Here is a 12318-nt window from a genome sequence, read left to right as displayed (position 1 = left end):
CTGTCTCTCTACATTCTCTCTTACTCCCTACCCCCAACACACACACACACACACACACACACACACACACACGTGTTGTGGGACTTGTACCAGCTTGTGAAAGCCGACTGTACCATTTTCTTCCTAACATCATATCCAGTGTTACCAGGTCAGTGGTTTAAAACTGAACACAGAAATTGGCAAACACTATAAATAAAGGGTCTTTTACTTGGACAACCAGTTGTTAAACACTTACCAGTACACCACTAACTGAGCCCGGTTGACTAGTGCAACATACACAATGCACCCATTTCTAAAGCTCAATTATCACAACTTCCACTGAAGGTTTTAGCATTTTGCTGTATTTGTGCAAGGAGAGGAAGCAGTTGTGGAGTTTTTCTCTAGGCAGGATTCATTTCACTTCAGGGGTGTCTGTGTAGGTCTTCACTGCTCCGTGGCTTAGCAAGTAGGAAGAGGAAGCGGAAATAGCAGGTGGGTTGGCAGCAAGCTCCTCGCTCCCAGCGCTCATAGACACACGTGGTCTGGCCCCAGCCTGCTCAGCAGCGCCCAGGACTCAGAGATGTCTCCAGCCAAGCTGGGTTTCCAACCTCTGCAAGCCCAAGTGCATGCTGATGGAATCTCTGGACTCAATATTTAATGTGGATTCATTTTGTGCACAGGGGTGTAAATGATTCCCACGGGGCTGCTCAGGTCTGCCCTGTAGCCAGATCTGAGCAGCAAGTGTACTGCAGGGAGAACAGTAACTTCACCTCCAAGAGGACTGAAATGACTGTTATGGAAGAGGAGGCTTGTGCACATCGAAACATCTCCCAAGACTGCTCTTTGACTCAGTCATTGCAATGAGGTTTTAGAAGACTATCTACAGTGTGAGGAAATGGTGTGGTATATATTAAATTTAAAATCAGGTATATTTTCTGTATTGTCAATCCATAGAAAAACTGGAAAAAAATATATATATTTTTTATCCTCACCTGAAGACACTCCTGCATTTATCTTCAGATAGAGCAAGAGGGAGAGAGGGAGGAAGAGAGAAACATCACCGGGAGAGAGACACATCGAGTGGTTGCCACCCACACGAGCCCAACCGTGACCGGGAACAAAACTTCAATTGAGGTACGTGCCCTTAGCGGGAACTGAACCCGAGACACTCTGGTCCATGGGCCGACACTCTAACTACTGAGCCAAACTGGTCAGAGCAGGAAAAATGTGTATTAAAAATCCCGCTTGCGATGTGTGTGTGGGAGCAGGCTCATCGTTTTCATCTGCTCCCTCATCTGTTGTGCGATGCAGCGTACGGACTGGTTTGTGATCAGTGTGAGGACAGTCGTCTGAATCAAAACAGCAGCCACTTCCACTCTGTGGAAAACCAGAAGGTGGCCACCAGTGTGGTCTATTTCGACCTCTGCCATGAAAGGTGAAGCACGCATTCGTCTAGGCCGATCACGGGGCCACACCCTCCTAAGCTCAGGGGTGCGCCCAGGGGAGGTAGCGAGCCCTGGACGCACAGTGACAGTCCCTCCATGCGACTTGACAAACAGGTGCTGGGAGGGAGAAGGTGTGCCTCTCCCTGCTGAATTACGAGCTGTGGGGAAACAGATTTGGGCTGCCAGTTTCCCCCCTTACTTGTGGAAGGAATCTTTCTAGAAATGAAGCCAAAATACCCAGAGAAGAGAAACGAGACCTGAACAGTGGCCGTGTTCAGCAACCTTGCTGAGCTGCGGAGGACACACCCGTCCCTGGACTTACCTGTGAGCCAGTGAACTCACTTTGGCTCCAGGTAATTTCAACCAGGATTCTCTCATTGTAACTAGAACCACTTTTACTAAAAACAAAACAGAACGACTTTGTGTTATAGCTAAATATTAACCTGGATGGACTGTTGGGCTATTCCACACAATCTGCAGCAAAAATAGTCATTTAAATCGGACCTTGATTTTCACCTCAGTGTATAGAAGCATCACTTTATTATCAAATCCTGCATCCAGTATGCAATAAATCAGTTATTGAGCATAAACTTGTCCCAACTAGTAAGTGCTGGGCAAACACACCGCTGGATAAGAAGGTTTCTGTCTTCCCGGGCTCATAATTGAGTGGGGTGGAGGCCAAGGAAGAAAGGCGAGGATGAGGAGAGAGACAGGGAGTGATGCCCTCTACAGTTCAGAAGCCTGCGGTTTGTGTGCTAATTGTCCCTTTGGAACGAAGTTGGAAAAGCACCTTTTTTTTTTTTTTTTTATTTGTTTTGTTTTTTTTATCCTCACCCGAGGATATTTTCCATTTTTTTGTACAGTTAGAGTGGGAGGGAGAGAGAGAGGAAGGGAGAGAGAGAGAAACATCGACGTGAAGGGACACTTCGAGTGGCTGCCACCCGCACGACCAACCAGGGCCGGGGACAAACTGCAACCGAAGTACATGCCCTTAGCGGGAACCGAACCCGGGTCTCTCCGAACCGCAGGCCGATGCTCTAACCGCTGAGCCAAACCGGCCAGGGCGGAAAAGCACCTTTTTGTAAGCCTTTTGTTCTTACCTCCACAATGTAAAACAAGAGGGTTCACTTGTCCTCAAAGGATGATCTAGGGACCTCTAGGTGCCCCACAATCCTTTCAGGAGACCTATGAAGTCAATGCTATTTTAATAATAATATTAAAAATATCTGCCTCTTATAGTCATTCTTTCATGAGTCTGGTCCTTTCCCAGACTCCGTGAGGAGTGATGACATCATCACTCCAACAGATGCTGGAATGCATGCTGTGTACTCCTGTGCTGTCTATACTTTTCAAAGGTGGTCAGTTTAAGGAAGAAGCATGTATCTTTTCTAGAGATGAACTCGGTTTCTTCTCAATACTTCTACTGTGCTCTGACGAGCTAGCATAACCTCATCGATATAAAATAAATTATTTTAAAATCCCTAAATTTTCCTGTAAACACAAGACACAACTAGAATTGAATACATGTTGTTGTCTTATTTTGCAATAAATATTTTTTCCCAAAACTCCTCAATTTAAAATTTCCATCTAAATTATTTTAGAATTTATAATATTTTATTCTAAAATGAAAAAAATACATTTTTCTTATATGTAAGGATAGATTATTGGTTTTTAAAGGGAGGTGTCTGAAGAACTGAAAAAGATGACACCAGCGCATCAGGGGAGGGAGGAGGACCATATCGCTGAGGACTGGGCACCCTGAGAAATGACAATATGAAGTGAGTCATCTTGATAAATGTTTGTTTACCTTGTTGTGATGTGTAGAACAGAACATTTTCTTCCTTTAAAAAATTTTTTTTTTCTTTTATTGAGTTTTAGACAGAAAGGAAGGGAGAGGGAGAGAGAGATAGAAACATGAATGAGAGAGAAAGAACATCAATTGGCCTCCTCTTGCATGCCACCCACTGGGGTTCTGGCCCACAACCTGGGCATGTGCCCTGACCGGGAATCAAACTGGCAACTTCTTGGTGCATGGGTCAACGCTCAACCACTGAGCCACACTAGCAGGGAGAACAGGACATTTTCAAATCGTATTCTGGTGCCAGTGGAGACATTCCTTTGAGACCAACTACTAAAAGTTTAAAGAAGAAGAAAATAAATATTTGAACCATAGATGTGATGAGTTTTTTCAAAGCCAAAAGTTTTTTGTTGTAGATTTTCAAACTAGAAATGAAATAGCTATTGAAGCATCTTACAGGGTATTTCATTGGTTGAAGCAGCACACACAACAGATGATAAACGAATAAATCCTGTATAGTTGGTATTGCTAAATGCCCGCTACATGATAAGTCAGCAAAAGCAATAGCAGCAGCAGGGCCATTAAAAATGTAGCTGTAATCACAAAGATCCGTATTCATTTCTTGCACATGGAGGAATGTAAAGACAGCTGGGTGTGCTGTTCTGCTTGCATTTGTTGTTATTAGCATTGTTTCTTCATTACATTGTATCTTTTTGTGTGTAAATGCTCAGCAACAAATACAAACAGATGCTAAACTATCCAAATTTTGAATAATATTTTGAATTTCATGGTTTAGTTCTGAAACAATGTTTGACATTTGCACGCCCAGTGCAAAGGCCAAACCACTGGGCCTCAGCATGGGTAAGGTTGTGACACAAATGTCTAGCCATCATTGCATTCTTCATTGCTATGCCCTTACAGGAAAAAAACAACAATGATTAACCATTAAAACCAATTAATGCCAGTTTCACCTGAGTGTCCTTGATGAAGCAAATTATTAATTTCATTGAATACACCAACCCTCGTTTTCTGTGAGACCAGATGGGAAATATGTATGGAGCCTGTTTGCCCTATTTGAAGTACTGTGCTTTCTTGAGAGAAGCTCTGGCCAGACTGTTGGAGTTAAAAGCTGAGTTAAATTGTTTTCATGGTACAGGATCTCTGAAAAGCCAGTGACTGACAAACCATACCTTTTCAGACTTGAGTATTTGGCTGCCATTTTCTAGAAAATAAACAAAGTGAACCTGTCACTCCATGGAAAACAACCAGTGGTATTTGTTGCCAGTGATAAAATTCAGTTTCAAGTGAAAATGAGAAGCTTGGAAAATTTTATAAGAACCACTGTGAGCTTGACACTGTGTGGTTTTTCTAATGAGATTAGTGCCAACATTTACATATATGATTATTTGGTATTTTAATGAAAGGTGCAATATTTGGATGATCTTCATAACTCAGTGAACCGGTATAATCCAAATGATTGATCCATGATGTTATACAATTACTCATGGCTCAAAGATCCATTTAAAGTGCAAGTTAGACCAGTAGATTTTAATGAAAGAGAATGCAAAAAGTTCATCAGTAAGGTTTAAGGTTAATTTGCATTCACACACAAATAAATCCTGAAACGAATCCTCAAGACACTACCTCTTACCCTCCCATGGTGCTAGAGAGCGAGAGCAAGCCCAGTACCATGAGGTCAGTTCAAGCTTTTCCTTGCATCATGCTGCTAAAATTCTATTAGCAAAACAAATCACACGGCAGAGTCCAAAGTCAGAGTGGTGGACCAAGGGATGTGCCACAAAGTTACACAACAAAAAATGTGAATATAGGGTGAGGTGATGAATCAAGGCCATTTCTGCAATCAACCAGAGCTATAGTAACGATCATGGAAGCCTGTCACTCTGTGCTAGGCTGTTTGCATAAATTATATCAACTGAAAATAACCTTATGATGTGGGTATTTGAGTAAATCAAGATTGATTGCAAGTGACAGAATCGCCACACAAGCTAGTTCCAGTCAAAGTGCATTAGGGGCTCAGTTAATTGGTAAGTGGCCCAGATAGGGTTACTTAACATGTCTGAGTATGTCATGGCTGGATCCAGAGGTCCCGATGAGGGCTGTGAGGCTGTCAGTACAGTGCGCAGTTTGCGTTCCTCTATATGTTGGATCCATTCTGCCAGTATATTTTCTCTGAAGCCAAGAGTGGTCTGAGCAATCCCGGATTTACAGGACCCTCCAGACAGTTTGCGATCTCAGAGGAAGACAGGGCATCTTTGCAAGTGGATCCGTTCACTGGGAGCTCATTGGCCCGGCAAAGAGCATGTATTTATACCTGAGAAGGAGTTCTAAAACCAAGACTAGGTCATCTCTGAGGCCTCTTAAGTTTTAAAATAATGAAAGTATTCTTGTACTATTTGTTATCTCCTGTTGAATTATAGTAGTCTTCACATTTGGAAATAATAGGACCTGAACCATTACAGTACCTTTTATTGATTGTATCTCATGAAATGCTCCACTCACAAGGACCTGGAGAAATACACCCATATGCAGGACCACTTGGAAGCAGGCCACAGTAGGAGACTGGGAAAAACAGAGTCCAGAGTTCTTCTAACCTTATCATGTTCAAACAAAAGAAACAACCAAACTAAAAGATCTATCTTGTAAGAGAATCATATTGCTAGTAGGATTACATTTCATGTAGGAAATCTTAATTCATCAATTGTTTTATTATGTACACTTAGATAACCTCTACTTGGTCGATCCCAAAATAAAATCCTAGCTAAAAGAGGGTGAATAGGTTTATCTTTTATGCCAAACCAATTAGTGGAAGCTCCCAGGATTGCTAGACTGATCAAGGCCCTTGAAACCAGAAAGAAACGGTATTGATTAGAGATGTCTGCCATGGATAGAGAGGGAGGAATGGCAATGTGCTCAGTTCTTAGCTTGTTTTCACCTTCAGAGTATGATTAAAAAAAAAAAAAAAAAAAGATGCCTTTTTATAGAAAATGCATATAGGAAAAATCATTGGAAGAGATGTAAGTATTTAACCAGTAACCTAGAGGCAACTGGCAACTACACAAAATAAGCTTTAATAATTTAAGCAGAAGTTAGCAGCACCTATGGAACTTACTTTGTAATAGTCACAAATGTCTCATACATTAACTAATCCCTCCCATAAATATTTATTAGGACCCTTTCTTGGTCATGCAATATACAAGATCCGTGGGAAGCCAATAATTACAAAATTCACTTGAGGTCCCCAGATATTGTATAGTGTAAGCTCAAAAAAGTAAAAAAATTTTTCTGTTTTCTGCAAAAGGAATAGCCCTGGTTTTAGTTGTTTTCAAGGGGATGTTGTGTGTTATTACTGCTCAGCAATGAAGCTGACCCAATAGAAGATTATAGAATTGTCTAAACCAAAAGCAACATGTTAACAACCACAGTAGCTTTCTATTCCAAGACTGAATACTTTTGGCAAAGGCTCTGAAGAAAATTGTACCCACACATTCAATTGCCTTTATAGGTACAAATTATCCATTGCCACTTTCTCCAATGAGAAGATGACTATGTTTACTTGCCTGAAATGAGACCCATTATACTCTATGCAGAGTTGGAGCTGGAATAGTTAACACCAGCTCTTCAGCTTGGATGGCTTGTATTATTCTGTTTGACATGTCTCTCAGCTGCGCATTACAGACAGAAGGAATACCCATGGTAGTCTTCCCGCTGCGTGTGCAATGTGCGGTGGGTGATTTCTACACTGTAATTAATATTTTGGATCCTCACTCATTGATTTGGCAAAGAAAAAATAGTAGCCCATATCTGACAGTTGCAATCCTGACTGGCCAAGCTAATTATGTCGGACAGAACACTTGTTCCCCACGGTCTGTGCCGGGGCCATAGGTCACGAGGGAGTCTTTATCTTCCCAGTCGTGATTGTTACATGGCATGCCGTGGTCTTGAAGGAACACATTACAACATCGTGAGCAAACACAATAAAATGATTCCAGAATGTTCTCAGTTGAGCCAGCTGTGTTTATCGATGTGGTAATATTTAGCAATCTCAGGGAAAGGAACATAAATAAGCAGTAGGAAAGATACCAATCCATTGCAATAATAAATCACCTTGACTTTTGCGTTGTATTTTCTGTTAAAGTTTCCTCAGTGGTCTTTGTGTCTGGGAGGCTGCATGCCTGAGGACAACCGTGGGCCTGCCGTCAAGCAGACACCGATTCAAATCCTGGTTCCCCACTTCCCAGCTGTGTGCCCTGCGGCAGACTTCCCACCTGTGCCCAATTTGTCGTGTGTAAGGGTGTGAAAGCGATACCTCACAGAGCTATTGTAAAGATTAAATCCAGTACTAGATCTAGCCCTGCCGGTGTGGCTCAGTGGACTGGGCATTGTCCCATGGACTGAGGGGTCCCGGTTCAATTCCCGGTCAGGGCACATGCTTAGGTTTCAGGCTCTATCCCCAATAGGGGGCGTTGAGGAGGCAAACTATGGATGTTTCTCTTCTCACATGGACATTGTTTCTACCTCTCTCTCCCTTCCTCACTCTCTAAAAAATCAATAAAAACATATATTTTTTAAAATACTAGAAATAGTGCGATAGGTACCACTTGGGTACTCCACAGATGGTTTTTGTCCTTCCTCTTGGATCTGTATCACTTTATGTAACTTCATATTTTTGTTGGCTGACCAACTTTTTATAATTTTTTCAATTCCTTTCATAACTAAAGGCTGCTTGTGCTTCTGCAACTACAGGGTACAACCATGGAGAGGAGTGTTTACATGTCTTACTCTGTTACCGTGAACATCTTGTCCATGACCATTGTTTTGCGTCTCTGCTCTTAGGGAGACAACAGAGAACAAGGCACAGCCGCCGTCTTCACCTTCCTGCCCAGGTGACCTGCTCCGTGCGCCGTCCACACTGAAAGAACAGCGGCCCGCGCTTCCTTCCCCGGCCCAGCAGGCCCACCCGCCTGCGCCACTGGCACCAGCTGCTGCTTGCCAGGCGCAGCGGGCAGAGCGGCCGTGGTCACAGAGCCGCGGAGGACGGGCACCACGTCCTCTTCCGTGCTGGTCCCCGCAGAGCTGACCCGCGGCTGGCACAGGCGGCGTGCTGGGGCGCGGTGCTTCTCCGGCACCAGCCCTGGCCCAGGCCCAGAGTTATTTTAGCAAAGACCCCAGGCGGCGAAGAGTGACGTAGGGACTCCTAGCTGCTCCTCAGTCTGAGCACCAGAACGGGCCTCCCCTGTGCTCTCCAAATAAGCAAGGATCCAAATACCCCAGTACCAAGGCGTTGGTGTGGCCCGGCCACTCTGGGCCCGCCGGAGGGAGTGCTCTCCGTGGGAACTTGAGGGTGGCCCAGATGTAGCCGATGGCCGTTCTGCTCAGCCTCCTGCAGCATATCCCTGGGACGTCTGCACAAAGTGGAAAACAACTGAAAAGTTGTCCAATGAATTGTTCATATTTTGGGGAAAAATTACCCACAAGTGGCTTCTATGTATTTTTCCCCAGTGAATTGGAAAGTAGGGTATTTATAGATGTTCACTATATTAATAACTTTACTTTTGGTTTTACGGGCTGCACTGGGCTTTCGGAGAGCTGTCCTGTGCGGCTGCAGGCAAGCGGCCCCCGCGCCGCGCCGAGGCCCAGGCGGGGAGGGAGCGGCCGAGTCGCTTCTCCACCTCTTGGTTGTTAACTTCGGAAAGTCAGCCGCCTCGCAGAGATTGCTTCCAGAGGTTCTGTTTCTTCATCTATAAAATGAAACAACATTCTAGTGACTGTCTCCTGGATCCTTTTCTTTGCCTATCTACCTCTTTCTTCCACTTTTCACAAGATCTCGAAACAAGTAACCCCACAATGTGTTGGAAAATGACCTAATTTTGGCCAGAGGCTTATCTTCCTGACCATGATCATTAGTTCAGGAATAGACACGTGATCCAGGCACGCAGTGAGGGATTATGAAGGAACTTTCCTGCTAAATCCACTGGGAAAATGCCCTCTCTTCCTCTGGAATGGCAAGTGACACTGTCATCAGGGAAGTGGAGTGTCCCTTTCCTCGGAGTGCTGGGGGAGGAGTCCTTACGATATCTCGAGAAAAAGAATTTTTGAAAACTATCACGGGAGAATGAGTGATTTTTATTTGTGTGGAATTATATCCCTGGGTTTTCAAAGTCCCATTTCCCTTAGTCCAGTCCTGGAAGATGTGGAGCTGGGGATTCAGGAGAGCTGGAAGCAAAGCCGGTGTCCAGAGTTTCCGTTCCACGTTGCAGCCGGGTCCAGTCCAGCATCAGGCTAGTTGCCGTCCACTGGCCCATTGTGTGGGGTCCACAGGCCCTGGGCCATGAGGGCGGATGCAGGACAACCACGAGGGTTGCTTCTCCTGCAACACGAGTTCCAGAGGAGCCAAGAGAAGGCAAGCGCACCAGAGCCCAAGAGAGAGAACTCATTTGTTTCGGGAATTAAATATCCCAAGACTTCCTGCACATACAGTGGCCACGCCCATTCTGACCAACAACCTGTTCCCAGGTGTGACTGACAGGCAGGTACCTTTCCTGTGTCACCCCAAGTTTACTGGGCACGTGTCTATTCTTCTCTTTGTCTGGTCCCTTCCCCCAGTGATCTGTGGGGAATAAACTGGTGGCTCCCTGAGGAGTGTAAAGCTGTAGCTTCCTGGTGAAGCTGCCCAAAGGACACGCCTATAATATTTGGCCTTCCTTTTCTGTTATTAATAACTAGTTTAATTATAAGGGTAGCAGGACAACCAGTTCATCTGCATTCGCTCAGGTTAGCACTGGATGTCCCACACCCCAGAAACCTCTCAATCCTTGACACAAGCTGTGGGGATGATTCAAACCTGGACTGCTGCAAGGGTTCATGGGAAAAGTGATCTCCATAATGGATCCAACACACAGAGAAACCAGTTGAGAGATGGAGAGACAGTGCATCACAGATCTCATGTGGGCCCCCGCATCCAATTTTGACATGCCTCGGACTTGTTAAGTAACAGTGACTGGTTTACTTCCCAGTCAAATAGACTTCTGTTTAAAACCGTCCACATGGGCACTCTGTCACTTGCAGTCAAGAATCCTTGTTACAACAGTGATGAGCTATTGTCAAGATATAGCCTGATTTATGCGAAGCACCTTGCACAGAGAGAGGGGGCTCCAGGATCATCGTCACAGATCTGTTCATGGCAAAGGGGCCCTGACTTGTCTCCCCTCTATATCCATGGTCTCTACTGTGTGACTCCAGTTACCTCCCCCTCTGACATTTAGCCAGTGCATGTTAGCAGACATGATGCTTGGAAGACTGAACTTGCTATGGCTCCCTCTCTTTCCGAGCACAAAGACATGCCTGAGTGAGCTCTTCTGTTGGAGGCCGAGACCGCGGAGCAGAGCCAGTCAGCCAGCCAATAGCCAGCTAAACCCCACACACTCGTGAGCTAAATACTTTTGCCTCAGAGTTTGGGGATGATTTATGTAGTGCTATTGTGTCCATAGATAATCCACAAAAGGGCTATCATTTATGGAATGTGGGCTATGTTCCAGAAGCTTTCCATGTGTTATAGAATTTAATCTTTACAATGACTTCCCGAATGTTATCAATTCCACTTTATAAAAAAGAGAACGGAGCACGTTGCAGTAAAGACACTTGCAGGTGTGCAGAAGAACCAGAACTCAAACCAGGAGTCTGACCCAGTGCACTTCTAACCACCAGCTGACCGTGGTCTTCACCATCTGTTCTCGCGGGCACGCTGTAAATCGGTTTGCCACTGCGGGCTATGATTCACTAATGCGTCACGGAATGAATCGACTGGGTCATAATCAGTACTATCGGTACTACAAAAACAATAGAATAGAAAATACCAGCATGTGTTTCATGAAAAATAGGTTTGTTTTATATATATTCATGTTTATTTTGTAAGTTCTGAGCTGTCTTGTAAAATGTATTTCTCACTGTGAATCATAGTAAAAAAGCTTGAATGTATTCCTATTGTAATTTCTAAAGGCCAACGATCAGTAAATACCGTGTATGCCGTTTGTTTCCATCCCCCGGTTCTTACGCTGTAATCAAGGGGCAGCTTCCGGCCTCGGGAGAACAGAGGTGGCAGTGCTCTCTAGCCCCTCGGGGCTGTCCCCTTTCAGACGTCACCCTCTGGGCTTGCTCTTTCTCCTCTGGGGAGACAGGAAATCCTGTCGCTGTGTGAGTCCAGGGGACTGCTTTGTACTGAATGGACATTCTCCGAGAGGCCCGGTGGAATCCACAGCCTTACACCAGGCATGTACCCCCAGGGCCACATATTGACTGGGGATATGGACTTTTCAATTGAACCGAAGGTTTTCGGTCACCGTTTTCTTTCAAGAGGCCTCTGGTGGCTTAAATGTGCTCATCAGTCCGAGTGCTCCATAACTAAAATTTACATCAAGTTGTCCACATTCCGAGGAGTTACTAAAATCAATGTTGTAACTGACAGGTAGTGAAGGGCATTTTGGGCACATAATAGAGCCGACCTAGAAGGAAAGTAGGAAGGGATGTGAAAGGTAAAACATCACAACATAATTCTTCACAATCTTGGAGTCTGCTCCTCCGACCCAAAGGGCGATGCCCACACTTTCTGCCTATGAACCCCGAGTCCTCTCAGGCAGATGGGTCTTTTCACACCAGCATAATACAGTTTATGACCGGAAGTGTGCAGCACTGTGGGACGAGGTCTGCAGAGTGCGTCTTCTTATGGAAAGCACCCAGGGAGCTAGAGGGAGAAAACCGACTTAGTTTCCCGTGGGAAGGTGTTCTGACATTTACACGGACAGTTCCGAAGGGCAGTGCCGAGTTTCAGTGACAGTCGGGGTGGCAGCACCCAGGAGATGCTCCCGTTTCCTGCTGCTGTCCTCTGGGTGGCAACAGCACTGTCTTCTGGTCAGGCACGGCCCTCCGAGGCTCTGTGCTGTCACAGGAGGTGCTGGAAGGACCCTCCCCCAGCTAGTGTTCCCGAGTCACCCACGCCAGCAGCTCAGAGCCCACGTAGTGCTCTCTGTCTGCTTTCTAGGAAGCAGAGTCACAGCTTACACAGCGTTTAAAAATTGTGTA

At 45.1% G+C, this 12318-nt stretch overlaps 1 pseudogene; it reads right to left on the bottom strand.

Moving 5' to 3' along the window:
* The window catches only part of LOC118633508, a 103651-nt pseudogene that overhangs the window by 90726 nt on the left and 607 nt on the right, over window positions 1-12318 (bottom strand).

The sequence above is a fragment of the Molossus molossus genome, unplaced genomic scaffold (assembly GCF_014108415.1).
Source record: "Molossus molossus isolate mMolMol1 unplaced genomic scaffold, mMolMol1.p scaffold_m16_p_18, whole genome shotgun sequence".
NCBI lineage: Eukaryota > Metazoa > Chordata > Mammalia > Chiroptera > Molossidae > Molossus > Molossus molossus.
Note: the sequence above shows the minus strand (reverse complement) of the source record. Positions and strands in the feature narration are given on the sequence as shown.